The following is a 16,651-nucleotide window of genomic DNA, read 5'->3' on the forward strand; positions in this document are numbered from 1 at the left end:
TGGTCATGGAGCATTGTTAGAAAGGGAACATGGAGCAAAGTGATTTCAGGGGCCATGAAAATTTGTGAATACATAGGCCATGGAGTATTCAGATGAATGTCGTCAAGGATCATTGTGACAAAAAGTGTCCTGGAATATTGTGATGACACGGTTCATGGAGCATTGCGATGACAAGGGCCATTGCGAAATGTGAACACAGGTGTCATGGGGTATTGTGATGACAGTGGTCATCTAGAATTGTGAAGAAAGATATCATGGAGCACAGGGATGACAGGGGCCATGGAGCACTGTGATGACAGGGGTCATGGGGCATTGTGATGACACGGCCATAGAACATAATGATGACAAGAATTCTGGAGCATTGTGATAAAAAGGTCATGGATAATTGTGATTAGAGGGGCCAAGGAGCATTCTGATGACAACGGCATGGAGCATTGTGATGACAAGGGTCATCGAGCATTTTGATGACAGTGGTCATGAAGCATTGTGATGAATGTGGTCATGGATCATTGTGAAGACAAGTGTCGTGGAGCATTGTGATGACAGGGGTCATAGGGCGTTGTGATGACACGCTTATGGAATATTGTGATGACCAGAATTCTGTAGCACAGTGATGAAAAGGGAATGGAGCATTGTGATTACAGGGGTCATGGAGCATTGTGATGACAAATGTTCTAGAACATTGTGATGACAGGGATCATGGAGCATAGTGATGAAAGGGGCAATGGAGATTTGTGTTGACAGGCGTCATGGGACATTGTGTTGACAGTGGACATGGAGCTTTGTTAGAAATGGAACATGGAGCAATTTGATTTCAGGGGCCATGAAAAATTGCGAATACATACGCCATGGAGTATTCAGATGAATGTGGTCAAGGATCATTGTGACGACAAGTGTCCTGGAATATTGTGATGACACGGTTCATGGAGCATTGCGATAACAAGGGCCATGGCGAAAAGTGAAGACAGGTGTCATGGGGCAATGTGATGACAGTGGTCATCTAGAATTGTGAAGAAAGATATCATGGATCACAGGGATGACAGGGGCCATGGAGCATTGTAATGACAGGGTTCATGGGGCATTGTGATGACACGGCCATGGAACATTATGATGACAAGAATTCTGGAGCATTGTGATAAAAAGGGCATGGACCATTGTGATTAGAGGGGACATGGAGCATTCTGATGACAACTGCATGGAGCATTTTGATGACAAGTGTCATCGAGCATTGTGATGACAGTGGTCATGAAGCATTGTGATGAATGTGGTCATGGATCATTGTGATGACAAGTGTCGTGGAACATTGTGATGACAGGGGTCATAGAGCATTGTGATGACACGGTTATGGAATATTGTGATGACCAGAATGCTGTAGCACTGTGATGAAAAGGGAATGGAGCATTGTGATTACAGGGGTCATGGAGCATTGTGTTGACAATTGTTCTAGAACATTGTGATGACAGGGATCATGGAGCATAGTGATGAAAGGGGCCATGGAGCATTGTGATGACAGGCATCATGGGACATTGTGTTGACAGTGATCATGGAGCATTGTTAGAAAGGGAAAATGGAGCAATTTGATTTCAGGGGCCATGAACAATTGTGAATACATAGGCCATGGAGTATTCAGATGAATGTGGTCAGGGAACATTGTGACGAAAAGTGTACTGGAATATTGTGATGACACGGTTCATGGAGCATTGCGATGACAAGGGCCATGGCGAAATGTGAAGACAGGTGTCATGGGGCATTGTGATGACAGTGGTCATCTAGAATTGTGAAGAAAGATATCATGGAGCACAGGGATGACAGGGGCTATGGAGCATTGTGATGACAGGGGTCATGGGGCATTGTGATGACACGGCCATAGAACATTATGATGACAAGAATTCTGGAGCATTGTGATAAAAAGATCATGGACAATTGTGATTAGAGGGGCCAAGGAGCATTCTGATGACAACGGCATGGAGCATTGTGATGACAAGTGTCATCGAGCATTGTGATGACAGTGGTCATGAAGCATTGTGATGAATGTGGTCATGGATCATTGTGATGACAAGTGTCGTGGAGCATTGTGATGACAGGGGTCATAGAGCATTGTAATGACACGGTTATGGAATATTGTGATGACCAGAATTCTGTAGCACTGTGATGAAAAGGGAATGGAGCATTGTGATTACAGGGGTCATGGAGCATTGTGATGACAATTGTTCTAGAACATTGTGAAGACAGGGATCATGGAGCATAGTGATGAAAGGGGCCATGGAGCATTGTGATGACAGGCGTCATGGGACAATGTGTTGACAGTGGTCATGGAGCCTTGTTAGAAAGGGAACATAGAGCAATTTGATTTCAGGGGTCATGAAAAATTGTGAATACATAGGCCATGGAGTATTCAGATGAATGTGGTCAAGGATCATTGTGACAAAAAGTGTCCTGGAATATTGTGATGACACGGTTCATGGAGCATTGCGATGACAAGGGCCATGGCGAAATGTGAAGACAGGTGTCATGGGGCATTGTGATGACAGTGGTCATCTAGAATTGTGAAGAAAGATATCATGGAGCACAGGGATGACAGTGGCCATGGAGCACTGTGATGACAGGGGTCATGGGGCATTGTGATGACACGGCCATAGAACATTATGATGACAAGAATTCTGGAGCATTGTGATAAAAAGGTCATGGACAATTGTGATTAGAGGGGCCAAGGAGCATTCTGATGACAACGGCATGGAGCATTGCGATGACAAGGGTTATCGAGCATTGTGATGACAGTGGTCATGAAGCATTGTGATGAATGTGGTCATGGATCATTGTGAAGACAAGTGTCGTGGAGCATTGTGATGACAGGGGTCATAGAGCATTGTGATGACACGGTTATGGAATATTGTGATGACCAGAATTCTGTAGCACTGTGATGAAAAGGGAATGGAGCATTGTGATTACAGGGGTCATGTAGCATTGTGATGACCATTGTTCTAGAACATTGTGAAGACAGGGATCATGGAGCATAGTGATGATAGGGGCCATGGAGCATTGTGATGACAGGCGTCATGGGACATTGTGTTGACAGTGGTCATGGAGCATTGTTAGAAATGGAACATGGAGCAATTAGATTTCAGGGGCCATGAAAAATTTTGAATACATAGGCCATGGAGTATTCAGATGAATGTGGTCAAGGATTATTGTGACGAAAAGTGTCCTGGAATATTGTGATGACAATGTTCATGGAGCATTGCGATGACAAGGGCCATGGCGAAATGTGAAGACAGGTGTCATGGGGCATTGTGATGACAGGGGTCATAGGGCATTGTGATGACACGGCCATGGAACATTATGATGACAAGAATTCTGGAGCATTGTGATAAAAAGGGCATGGATCATTGTGATTAGAGGGGCCAGGGAGCATTCTGATGACAATGGCATGGAGCATTGTGATGACAAGCTTTATCGAGCATTGTGATGACAGTGGTCATGAAGCATTTTGATGAATGTGGTCATGGATCATTGTGATGACAAGTGTCGTGGAGCATTGTGATGACAGGGGTCATAGAGCATTGTGATGACACGGTTATGGAATATTGTGTTGACCAGAATTCTGTAGCACAGTGATGAAAAGGGAATGGAGCATTGTGATTACAGGGGTCATGGAGCATTGTGATGACAAATGTTCTAGAACATTGTGATGACAGGGATCATGGAGCATAGTGATGAAAGGGGCAATGGAGATTTGTGTTGACAGGCGTCATGGGACATTGTGTTGACAGTGGACATGGAGCTTTGTTAGAAAGGGAACATGGAGCAATTTGATTTCAGGGGCCATGAAAAATTGCGAATACATACGCCATGGAGTATTCAGATGAATGTGGTCAAGGATCATTGTGACGACAAGTGTCCTGGAATATTGTGATGACACGGTTCATGGAGCATTGCGATAACAAGGGCCATGGCGAAATGTGAAGACAGGTGTCATGGGGTATTGTGATGACAGTGGCCATCTAGAATTCTGAAGAAAGATATCATGGAGCACTGGGATGACAGGTGTTATGGGGCATTGTGATGACAGGGGTCAAAGGACATTGTGATGACACGGCCATGGAACATTATGATGACAAGATTTCTGGAGCATTGTGATAAAAAGGGCATGGATCATTGTGATTAGAGGGGCCAGGGAGCATTCTGATGACAATGGCATGGAGCATTGTGATGACAAGCTTTATCGAGCATTGTGATGACAGTGGTCATGAAGCATTTTGATGAATGTGATCATGGATCATTGTGATGACAAGTGTCGTGGAGCATTGTGATGACAGGGGTCATAGAGCATTGTGATGACACGGTTATGGAATATTGTGATGACCAGAATTCTGTAGCACAGTGATGAAAAGGGAATGGAGCATTGTGATTACAGGGGTCATGGAGCATTGTGATGACAAATGTTCTAGAACATTGTGATGACAGGGATCATGGAGCATAGTGATGAAAGGGGCAATGGAGATTTGTGTTGACAGGCGTCATGGGACATTGTGTTGACAGTGGACATGGAGCTTTGTTAGAAAGGGAACATGGAGCAATTTGATTTCAGGGGCCATGAAAAATTGCGAATACATACGCCATGGAATATTCAGATGAATGTGGTCAAGGATCCTTGTGACGACAAGTGTCCTGGAATATTGTGATGACACATTTCATGGAGCATTGCGATAACAAGGGCCATGGCGAAATGTGAAGACAGGTATCATGGGGCATTGTGATGACAGTGGTCATCTAGAATTCTGAAGAAAGATATCATGGAGCACTGGGATGACAGGGGCCATGGAGCATTGTGATGACAGGGGTCATGGGGCATTGTGATGACACGGCCATGGAACATTATGATGACAAGAATTCTGGAGCATTGTGATAAAAAGGGCATGGACCATTGTGATTAGAGGGGCCAAGGAGCATTCTGATGACAACGGCATGGAGCATTGTGATGAAAAGGGTCATCGAGCATTGTGATGACAGTGGTCATGAAGCATTGTGATGAATATGGTCATGGATCATTGTGATGATAAGTGTCGTAGAGCATTGTGATGACAGGTGTCATAGAGCATTGTGATGACACGGTTATGGTATATTGTGATGACCAGAATTCTGTAGCACTGTGATGAAAAGTGAATGGAGCATTGTGATTACAGGGGTCATGGAGCATTGTGATGACAATTGTTCTAGAACATTGTGAAGACAGGGATCATGGAGCATAGTGATGAAAGGGGCCATGGAGCATTGTGATGACAGGCGTCATGGGACATTGTGTTGACAGTGGTCATGGAGCCTTGTTAGAAAGGGAACATGGAGCAATTTGATTTCAGGGGTCATGAAAAATTGCGAATACATACGCCATGGAGTATTTAGATGAATGTGGTCATGAATCATTGTGATGACAATTGTCGTGGAGCATTGTGATGACACGGTTCATGGAGCATTGCGATGACAAGGGCCATGGCGAAATGTGAAGACAGGTGTCATGGGGCAATGTGATGACAGTGGTCAACTAGAATTGTGAAGAAAGATATCATGGATCACAGGGATGACAGGGGCCATGGAGCATTGTGATGACAGGGGTCATGGGGCATTGTGATGACACGGCCATGGAACATTATGATGAAAAGAATTCTGGAGCATTGTGATAAAAAGGGCATGGACCATTGTGATTAGAGGGGCCATGGAGCATTCTGATGACAACTGCATGGAGCATTTTGATGACAAGGGTCATCGAGCACTGTGATGACAGTGGTCATGAAGCATTGTGATTAATGTGGTCATGGATCATTGTGATGAAAAGTGTCGTGGAGCATTGTGATGACAGGGGTCATAGAGCATTGTGATGACACGGTTATGGAATATTGTGATGACAAGAATTCTGTAGCACTGTGATGAAAAGGGAATGGAGCATTGTGATTACAGGGGTCATGGAGCATTGTGATGACAATTGTTCTAGAACATTGTGAAGACAGGGATCATGGAGCATAGTGATGAAAGGGGCCATGGAGCATTGTGATGACAGGCGTCATGGGACAATGTGTTGACAGTGGTCACGGAGCATTGTTAGAAAGGGAACATGGAGCAAAGTGATTTCAGGGGCCATGAAAATTTGTGAATACATAGGCCATGGAGTATTCAGATGAATGTCGTCAAGGATCATTGTGACAAAAAGTGTCCTGGAATATTCTGATGACACGGTTCATGGAGCATTGCGATGACAAGGGCCATGGCGAAATGTGAAGACAGTTGTCATGGGGCATTGTGATGACAGTGGTCCTCTAGAATTGTGGAGAAAGATATCATGGAGCACTGGGATGACAGGGGCCATGGAGCATTGTGATGACAGGGGTCATGGGGCATTGTGATGACACGGCCATGGAACATTATGATGACAAGAATTCTGGAGCATTGTGATAAAATGGGCATGGACCATTGTGATTAGAGGGGCCAAGGAGCATTCTGATGACAACGTCATGGAGCATTGTGATGACAAGGGTCATCGCGCATTGTGATGACAGTGGTCATGAAGCATTGTGATGAATGTGGTCATGGATCATTGTGATGACAAATGTCGTGGAGCATTGTGATGACAGGGGTCATAGAGCATTGTGATGACACGGTTATGGAATATTGTGATGACCAGAATTCTGTAGCACTGTGATGAAAAGGGAATGGAGCATTGTGATTACAGGGGTCATGGAGCATTGTGATGACAATTGTTCTAGAACATTGTGAAGACAGGGATCATGGAGCATAGTGATGAAAGGGGCCATGGAGCATTGTGATGACAGGCGTCATGGGACAATGTGTTGACAGTGGTCATGGAGCATTGTTAGAAAGGGAACATGGAGCAAAGTGATTTCAGGGGCCATGAAAATTTGTGAATACATAGGCCATGGAGTATTCAGATGAATGTCGTCAAGGATCATTGTGACAAAAAGTGTCCTGGAATATTGTGATGACACGGTTCATGGAGCATTGCGATGACAAGGGCCATTGCGAAATGTGAACACAGGTGTCATGGGGTATTGTGATGACAGTGGTCATCTAGAATTGTGAAGAAAGATATCATGGAGCACAGGGATGACAGGGGCCATGGAGCACTGTGATGACAGGGGTCATGGGGCATTGTGATGACACGGCCATAGAACATAATGATGACAAGTATTCTGGAGCATTGTGATAAAAAGGTCATGGATAATTGTGATTAGAGGGGCCAAGGAGCATTCTGATGACAACGGCATGGAGCATTGTGATGACAAGGGTCATCGAGCATTTTGATGACAGTGGTCATGAAGCATTGTGATGAATGTGGTCATGGATCATTGTGAAGACAAGTGTCGTGGAGCATTGTGATGACAGGGGTCATAGGGCATTGTGATGACACGGTTATGGAATATTGTGATGACCAGAATTCTGTAGCACAGTGATGAAAAGGGAATGGAGCATTGTGATTACAGGGGTCATGGAGCATTGTGATGACAAATGTTCTAGAACATTGTGATGACAGGGATCATGGAGCATAGTGATGAAAGGGGCAATGGAGATTTGTGTTGACAGGCGTCATGGGACATTGTGTTGACAGTGGACATGGAGCTTTGTTAGAAATGGAACATGGAGCAATTTGATTTCAGGGGCCATGAAAAATTGCGAATACATACGCCATGGAGTATTCAGATGAATGTGGTCAAGGATCATTGTGACGACAAGTGTCCTGGAATATTGTGATGACACGGTTCATGGAGCATTGCGATAACAAGGGCCATGGCGAAAAGTGAAGACAGGTGTCATGGGGCAATGTGATGACAGTGGTCATCTAGAATTGTGAAGAAAGATATCATGGATCACAGGGATGACAGGGGCCATGGAGCATTGTAATGACAGGGTTCATGGGGCATTGTGATGACACAGCCATGGAACATTATGATGACAAGAATTCTGGAGCATTGTGATAAAAAGGGCATGGACCATTGTGATCAGAGGGGACATGGAGCATTCTGATGACAACTGCATGGAGCATTTTGATGACAAGGGTCATCGAGCATTGTGATGACAGTGGTCATGAAGCATTGTGATGAATGTGGTCATGGATCATTGTGATGACAAGTGTCGTGGAACATTGTGATGACAGGGGTCATAGAGCATTGTGATGACACGGTTATGGAATATTGTGATGACCAGAATGCTGTAGCACTGTGATGAAAAGGGAATGGAGCATTGTGATTACAGGGGTCATGGAGCATTGTGTTGAAAATTGTTCTAGAACATTGTGATGACAGGGATCATGGAGCATAGTGATGAAAGGGGCCATGGAGCATTGTGATGACAGGCATCATGGGACATTGTGTTGACAGTGATCATGGAGCATTGTTAGAAAGGGAAAATGGAGCAATTTGATTTCAGGGGCCATGAACAATTGTGAATACATAGTCCATGGAGTATTCAGATGAATGTGGTCAGGGAACATTGTGACGAAAAGTGTACTGGAATATTGTGATGACACGGTTCATGGAGCATTGCGATGACAAGGGCCATGGCGAAATGTGAAGACAGGTGTCATGGGGCATTGTGATGACAGTGGTCATCTAGAATTGTGAAGAAAGATATCATGGAGCACAGGGATGACAGGGGCTATGGAGCATTGTGATGACAGGGGTCATGGGGCATTGTGATGACACGGCCATAGAACATTATGATGACAAGAATTCTGGAGCATTGTGATAAAAAGATCATGGACAATTGTGATTAGAGGGGCCAAGGAGCATTCTGATGACAACGGCATGGAGCATTGTGATGACAAGTGTCATCGAGCATTGTGATGACAGTGGTCATGAAGCATTGTGATGAATGTGGTCATGGATCATTGTGATGACAAGTGTCGTGGAGCATTGTGATGACAGGGGTCATAGAGCATTGTAATGACACGGTTATGGAATATTGTGATGACCAGAATTCTGTAGCACTGTGATGAAAAGGGAATGGAGCATTGTGATTACAGGGGTCATGGAGCATTGTGATGACAATTGTTCTAGAACATTGTGAAGACAGGGATCATGGAGCATAGTGATGATAGGGGCCATGGAGCATTGTGATGACAGGCGTCATGGGACAATGTGTTGACAGTGGTCATGGAACCTTGTTAGAAAGGGAACATGGAGCAATTTGATTTCAGGGGTCATGAAAAATTGTGAATACATAGGCCATGGAGTATTCAGATGAATGTGGTCAAGGATCATTGTGACGAAAATTGTCCTGGAATATTGTGATGACACGGTTCATGGAGCATTGCGATGACAAGGGCCATGGCGAAATGTGAAGACAGGTGTCATGGGGCATTGTGATGACAGTGGTCATCTAGAATTGTGAAGAAAGATATCATGGAGCACAGGGATGACAGTGGCCATGGAGCACTGTGATGACAGGGGTCATGGGGCATTGTGATGACACGGCCATAGAACATTATGATGACAAGAATTCTGGAGCATTGTGATAAAAAGGTCATGGACAATTGTGATTAGAGGGGCCAAGGAGCATTCTGATGACAACGGCATGGAGCATTGCGATGACAAGGGTCATCGAGCATTGTGATGACAGTGGTCATGAAGCATTGTGATGAATGTGGTCATGGATCATTGTGAAGACAAGTGTCGTGGAGCATTGTGATGACAGGGGTCATAGAGCATTGTGATGACACGGTTATGGAATATTGTGATGACCAGAATTCTGTAGCACTGTGATGAAAAGGGAATGGAGCATTGTGATTACAGGGGTCATGTAGCATTGTGATGACAATTGTTCTAGAACATTGTGAAGACAGGGATCATGGAGCATAGTGATGATAGGGGCCATGGAGCATTGTGATGACAGGCGTCATGGGACATTGTGTTGACAGTGGTCATGGAGCATTGTTAGAAAGGGAACATGGAGCAATTAGATTTCAGGGGCCATGAAAAATTTTGAATACATAGGCCACGGAGTATTCAGATGAATGTGGTCAAGGATTATTTTGACGAAAAGTGTCCTGGAATATTGTGATGACAATGTTCATGGAGCATTGCGATGACAAGGGCCATGGCGAAATGTGAAGACAGGTGTCATGGGGCATTGTGATGACAGGGGTCATAGGGCATTGTGATGACACGGCCATGGAACATTATGATGACAAGAATTCTGGAGCATTGTGATAAAAAGGGCATGGATCATTGTGATTAGAGGGGCCAGGGAGCATTCTGATGACAATGGCATGGAGCATTGTGATGACAAGCTTTATCGAGCATTGTGATGACAGTGGTCATGAAGCATTTTGATGAATGTGGTCATGGATCATTGTGATGACAAGTGTCGTGGAGCATTGTGATGACAGGGGTCATAGAGCATTGTGATGACACGGTTATGGAATATTGTGTTGACCAGAATTCTGTAGCACAGTGATGAAAAGGTAATGGAGCATTGTGATTACAGGGGTCATGGAGCATTGTGCTGACAATTGTTCTAGAACATTGTGATGACAGGGATCATGGAGCATAGTGATGAAAGGGGCCATGGAGCATTGTGATGACAGGCGTCATGGGACAATGTGTTGACAGTGGTCATGGAGCCTTGTTAGAAAGGGAACATGGAGCAATTTGATTTCAGGGGTCATGAAAAATTGCGAATACATACGCCATGGAGTATTCAGATGAATGTGGTCAAGGATCATTGTGACGACAAGTGTCCTGGAATATTGTGATGACACGGTTCATGGAGCATTGCGATAACAAGGGCCATGGCGAAATGTGAAGACAGGTGTCATGGGGCAATGTGATGACAGTGGTCATCTAGAATTGTGAAGAAAGATATCATGGATCACAGGGATGACAGGGGCCATGGAGAATTGTAATGACAGGGTTCATGGGGCATTGTGATGACACGGCCATGGAACATTATGATGACAAGAATTCTGGAGCATTGTGATAAAAAGGGCATGGACCATTGTGATTAGAGGGGACATGGAGCATTCTGATGAAAACTGCATGGAGCATTTTGATGACAAGGGTCATCGAGCATTATGATGACAGTGGTCATGAAGCATTGTGATGAATGTGGTCATGGATCATTGTGATGACAAGTGTCGTGGAACATTGTGATGACAGGGGTCATAGAGCATTGTGATGAATGTGGTCATGGATCATTGTGAAGACAAGTGTCGTGGAGAATTGTGATGACAGGGGTCATAGAGCATTGTGATGACACGGTTATGGAATATTGTGATGACCAGAATTCTGTAGCACTGTGATGAAAACGGAATGGAGCATTGTGATTACAGGGGTCATGTAGCATTGTGATGACAATTGTTCTAGAACATTGTGAAGACAGGGATCATGGAGCATAGTGATGATAGGGGCCATGGAGCATTGTGATGACAGGCGTCATGGGACATTGTGTTGACAGTGGTCATGGAGCCTTGTTAGAAAGGGAACATGGAGCAATTAGATTTCAGGGGCCATGAAAAATTTTGAATACATAGGCCATGGAGTATTCAGATGAATGTGGTCAAGGATTATTGTGACGAAAAGTGTCCTGGAATATTGTGATGACAATGTTCATGGAGCATTGCGATGACAAGGGCCATGGCGAAATGTGAAGACAGGTGTCATGGGGCATTGTGATGACAGGGGTCATAGGGCATTGTGATGACAGTGGTCATCTAGAATTCTGAAGAAAGATATCATGGAGCACTGGGATGACAGGGGCCATGGAGAATTGTGATGACAGGGGTCATGGAGCATTGTGATGACAAATATTCTAGAACATTGTGATGACAGGGATCATGGAGCATAGTGATGAAAGGGGCAATGGAGATTTGTGTTGACAGGCGTCATGGGACATTGTGTTGACAGTGGACATGGAGCTTTGTTAGAAAGGGAACATGGAGCAATTTGATTTCAGGGGCCATGAAAAATTGCGAATACATATTCCATGGAGTATTCAGATGAATGTGGTCAAGGATCATTGTGACGACAAGTGTCCTGGAATATTGTGATGACACGGTTCATGGAGCATTGCGATAACAAGGGCCATGGCGAAATGTGAAGACAGGTGTCATGGGGCATTGTGATGACAGTGGTCATCTAGAATTCTGAAGAAAGATATCATGGAGCACTGGGATGACAGGGGCCATGGAGCATTGTGATGACAGGGGTCATGGGGCATTGTGATGACACGGCCATGGAACATTATGATGACAAGAATTCTGGAGCATTGTGATAAAAAGGGCATGGACCATTGTGATTAGAGGGGCCAAGGAGCATTCTGATGACAACGGCATGGAGCATTGTGATGAAAAGGGTCATCGAGCATTGTGATGACAGTGGTCATGAAGCATTGTGATGAATGTGGTCATGGATCATTGTGATGACAAGTGTCGTAGAGCATTGTGATGACAGGGGTCATAGAGCATTGTGAAGACACGGTTATGGTATATTGTGATGACCAGAATTCTGTAGCACTGTGATGAAAAGTGAATGGAGCATTGTGATTACAGGGGTCATGGAGCATTGTGATGACAATTGTTCTAGAACATTGTGAAGACAGGGATCATGGAGCATAGTGATGAAAGGGGCCATGGAGCATTGTGATGACAGGCGTCATGGGACAATGTGTTGACAGTGGTCATGGAGCCTTGTTAGAAAGGGAACATGGAGCAATTTGATTTCATGGGTCATGAAAAATTGTGAATACATAGGCCATGGAGTATTCAGATGAATGTGGTCAAGGATCATTGTGACGAAAATTGTCCTGGAATATTGTGATGACAAGGTTCATGGAGCATTGCGATGACAAGGGCCATGGCGAAATGTGAAGACAGGTGTCATGAGGCATTGTGATGACAGTGGTCATCTAGAATTGTGAAGAAAGATATCATGGAGCACAGGGATGACAGGGGCCATGGAGCACTGTGATGACAGTGGTCATGGGGCATTGTGATGACACGGCCATAGAACATTATGATGACAAGAATTCTGGAGCATTGTGATAAAAAGGTAATGGACAATTGTGATTAGAGGGGCCAAGGAGCATTGTGATGACAAGGGTCATCGAGCATTGTGATGACAGTGGTCATGAAGCATTGTGATGAATGTGGTCATGGATCATTGTGATGACAAGTGTCGTGGAGCATTGTGATGACAGGGGTCATAAAGCATTGTGATGACACGGTTATGGAATATTGTGAAGACCAGAATTCTGTAGCACTGTGATGAAAAGGGAATGGAGCATTGTGATTACAGGGGTCATGGAGCATTGTGATGACAATTGTTCTAGAACATTGTGATGACAGGGATCATGGAGAATAGTGATGAAATGGGCCATGGAGCATTGTGATGACAGGCGTCATGGGACATTGTGTTGACAGTGGTCATGGAGCATTGTTAGAAAGGGAACATGGAGCAATTTGATTTCAGGGGCCATGAACAATTGTGAATACATAGGCCATGGAGTATTCAGATGAATGTGGTCAAGGATCATTGTGACGAAATGTGTCCTGGAATATTGTGATGACACGGTTCATGGAGCATTGCGATGACAAGGGCCATGGCGAAATGTGAAGACAGGTGTCATGCGGCATTGTGATGACAGTGGTCATCTAGAATTGTGAAGAAAGATATCATGGAGCAGTGGGATGACAGGGGCCATGGAGCATTGTGATGACAGGGGTCATGGGGCATTGTGATGACACGGCCATGGAACATTATGATGACGAGAATTCTGGAGCATTGTGATAAAAAGGTCATGGACCATTGTGATTAGAGGGGCCAAGGAGCATTCTGATGACAACGGAATGGAGCATTGTGATGACAAGGGTCATCGAGCATTGTGATGACAGTGGTCATGAAGCATTGTGATGAATGTGGTCATGCATCATTGTGATGACAAGTGTCGTGGAGCATTGTGATGACAGGGTCATAGAGCATTGTGATGACACGGTTATGGAATATTGTGATGACCAGAATTCTGTAGCACTGTAATGAAAAGGGAATGGAGCATTGTGATTACAGGGGTCATGGAGCATTGTGTTGACAATTGTTCTAGAACATTGTGATGACAGGGATCATGGAGCATAGTGATGAAAGGGGCCATGGAGCATTGTGATGACAGGCGTCATGGGACATTGTGTTGACAGTGGTCATGGAGCATTGTTAGAAAGGGAACATGGAGCAATTTGATTTCAGGGGCCATGAAAAATTGCGAATACATACGCCATGGAGTATTCAGATGAATTTGGTCAAGGATCATTGTGACGAAAAGTGTCCTGGAATATTGTGATGACACGGTTCATGGAGCATTGCGATGACAAGGGCCATGGCGAATGTGAAGACATGTGTCATGGGGCATTGTGAAGACAGTGGTCATCTAGAATTGTGAAGAAAGATATCATGGAGCACTGGGATGACAGGGGCCATGGAACATTGTGATGACAGGGGTCATGGGGCATTGTGATGACACGGCCATGGAACATTATGATGACAAGAATTCTGGAGAATTGTGATAAAAAGGGCATGGACCATTGTGATTAGAGGGGCCAAGGAGCATTCTGATGACAACGGCATGGAGCATTGTGATGACAAGGGTCATCGAGCATTGTGATGACAGTGGTCATGAAGCATTGTGATGAATGTGGTCATGCATCATTGTGATGACAAGTGTCGTGGAGCATTGTGATGACAGGGTCATAGAGCATTGAGATGACACGGTTATGGAATATTGTGATGACCAGAATTCTGTAGCACTGTGATGAAAAGGGAATGGAGCATTGTGATTACAGGGGTCATGGAGCATTGTGATGACAATTGTTCTAGAACATTGTGAAGACAGGGATCATGGAGCATAGTGATGAAAGGGGCCATGGAGCATTGTGATGACAGGGGTCATGGGGCTTTGTGATGACACGGCCATGGAACATTATGATGACAAGAATTCTGGAGCATTGTGATAAAAAGGGCATGGACCATTGTGATTAGAGGGGCCAAGGAGCATGCTGAAGACAACGGCATGGAGCATTGTGATGACAAGTGTCATCGAGCATTGTGATGATAGTGGTCATGAAGCATTGTGATGAATGTGGTCATGAATCATTGTGATAAAAAGGGCATAGACCATTGTGATTAGAGGGGCCAAGAAGCATTGTGATGACAAGGGTCATCGAGCATTGTGATGACAGTGGTCATGAAGCATTGTGATGAATGTGGTCATGGATCATTGTGATGACAAGTGTCGTGGAGCATTGTGATGTCAGGGGTCATAGAGCATTGTGATGACACGGTTATGGAATATTGTGATGACCAGAATTCTGTAGCACTGTGATGAAAAGGGAATGGAGCATTGTGATTACAGGGGTCATGGAGCATTGTGATGACAATTGTTCTAGAACATTGTGAAGACAGGGATCATGGAGCATAGTGATGAAAGGGGCCATGGAGCATTGTGATGACAGGCGTCATGGGACAATGTGTTGACAGTGGTCATGGAGCCTTGTTAGAAAGGGAACATGGAGCAATTTGATTTCAGGGGTCATGAAAAATTGTGAATACATAGGCCATGGAGTATTCAGATGAATGTGGTCAAGGATCATTGTGACGAAATTTGTCCTGGAATATTGTGATGACAAGGTTCATGGAGCATTGCGATGACAAGGGCCATGGCGAAATGTGAAGACAGGTGTCATGGGGCAATGTGATGACAGTGGTCATCTAGGATTGTGAAGAAAGATAACATGGAGCACAGGGATGACAGGGGCCATGGAGCATTGTGATGACAGGGGTCATGGGGCATTGTGATGACACGGCCATGGAACATTATGATGACAAGAATTCTGGAGCATTGTGATAAAAAGGGCATGGACCATTGTGATTAGAGGGGCCATGGAGCATTCTGATGACAACTGCATGGAGCATTTTGATGACAAGGGTCATCGAGCATTTTGATGACAGTGGTCATGAAGCATTGTGATGAATGTGGTCATGAATCATTGTGATGACAAGTGTCGTGGAGCATTGTGATGACAGGGGTCATAGAGCATTGTGATGACACGGTTATGGAATATTGTGATGACAGGAATTTTGTAGCACTGTGATGTAAAGGGAATGGAGCATTGTGATTACAGGGGTCATGGAGCATAGTGATGATAGGGGCCATGGAGCATTGTGATGACAGGCGTCATGGGACATTGTGTTGACAGTGGTCATGGAGCATTGTTAGAAAGGGAACATGGAGCAATTAGATTTCAGGGGCCATGAAAAATTTTGAATACATAGGCCATGGAGTATTCAGATGAACGTGGTCAAGGATTATTGTGACGAAAAGTGTCCTGGAATATTGTGATGACAAGGTTCATAGAGCATTGCGATGACAAGGGCCATGGCGAAATGTGAAGACAGGTGTCAAGGGGCATTGTGATGACAGGGGTCATGGGGCATTGTGATGACACGGCCATGGAACATTATGATGACAAGAATTCTGGAGCATTGTGATAAAAAGGGCATGGATCATTGTGATTAGAGGGGCCAGGGAGCATTCTGATGACAATGGCATGGAGCATTGTGATGACAAGCTTTATCGATCATTGTGATGACAGTGGTCATGA

This window comes from Eschrichtius robustus, unplaced genomic scaffold (assembly GCF_028021215.1).
Source record: "Eschrichtius robustus isolate mEscRob2 unplaced genomic scaffold, mEscRob2.pri scaffold_26, whole genome shotgun sequence".
Taxonomy (NCBI): domain Eukaryota; kingdom Metazoa; phylum Chordata; class Mammalia; order Artiodactyla; family Eschrichtiidae; genus Eschrichtius; species Eschrichtius robustus.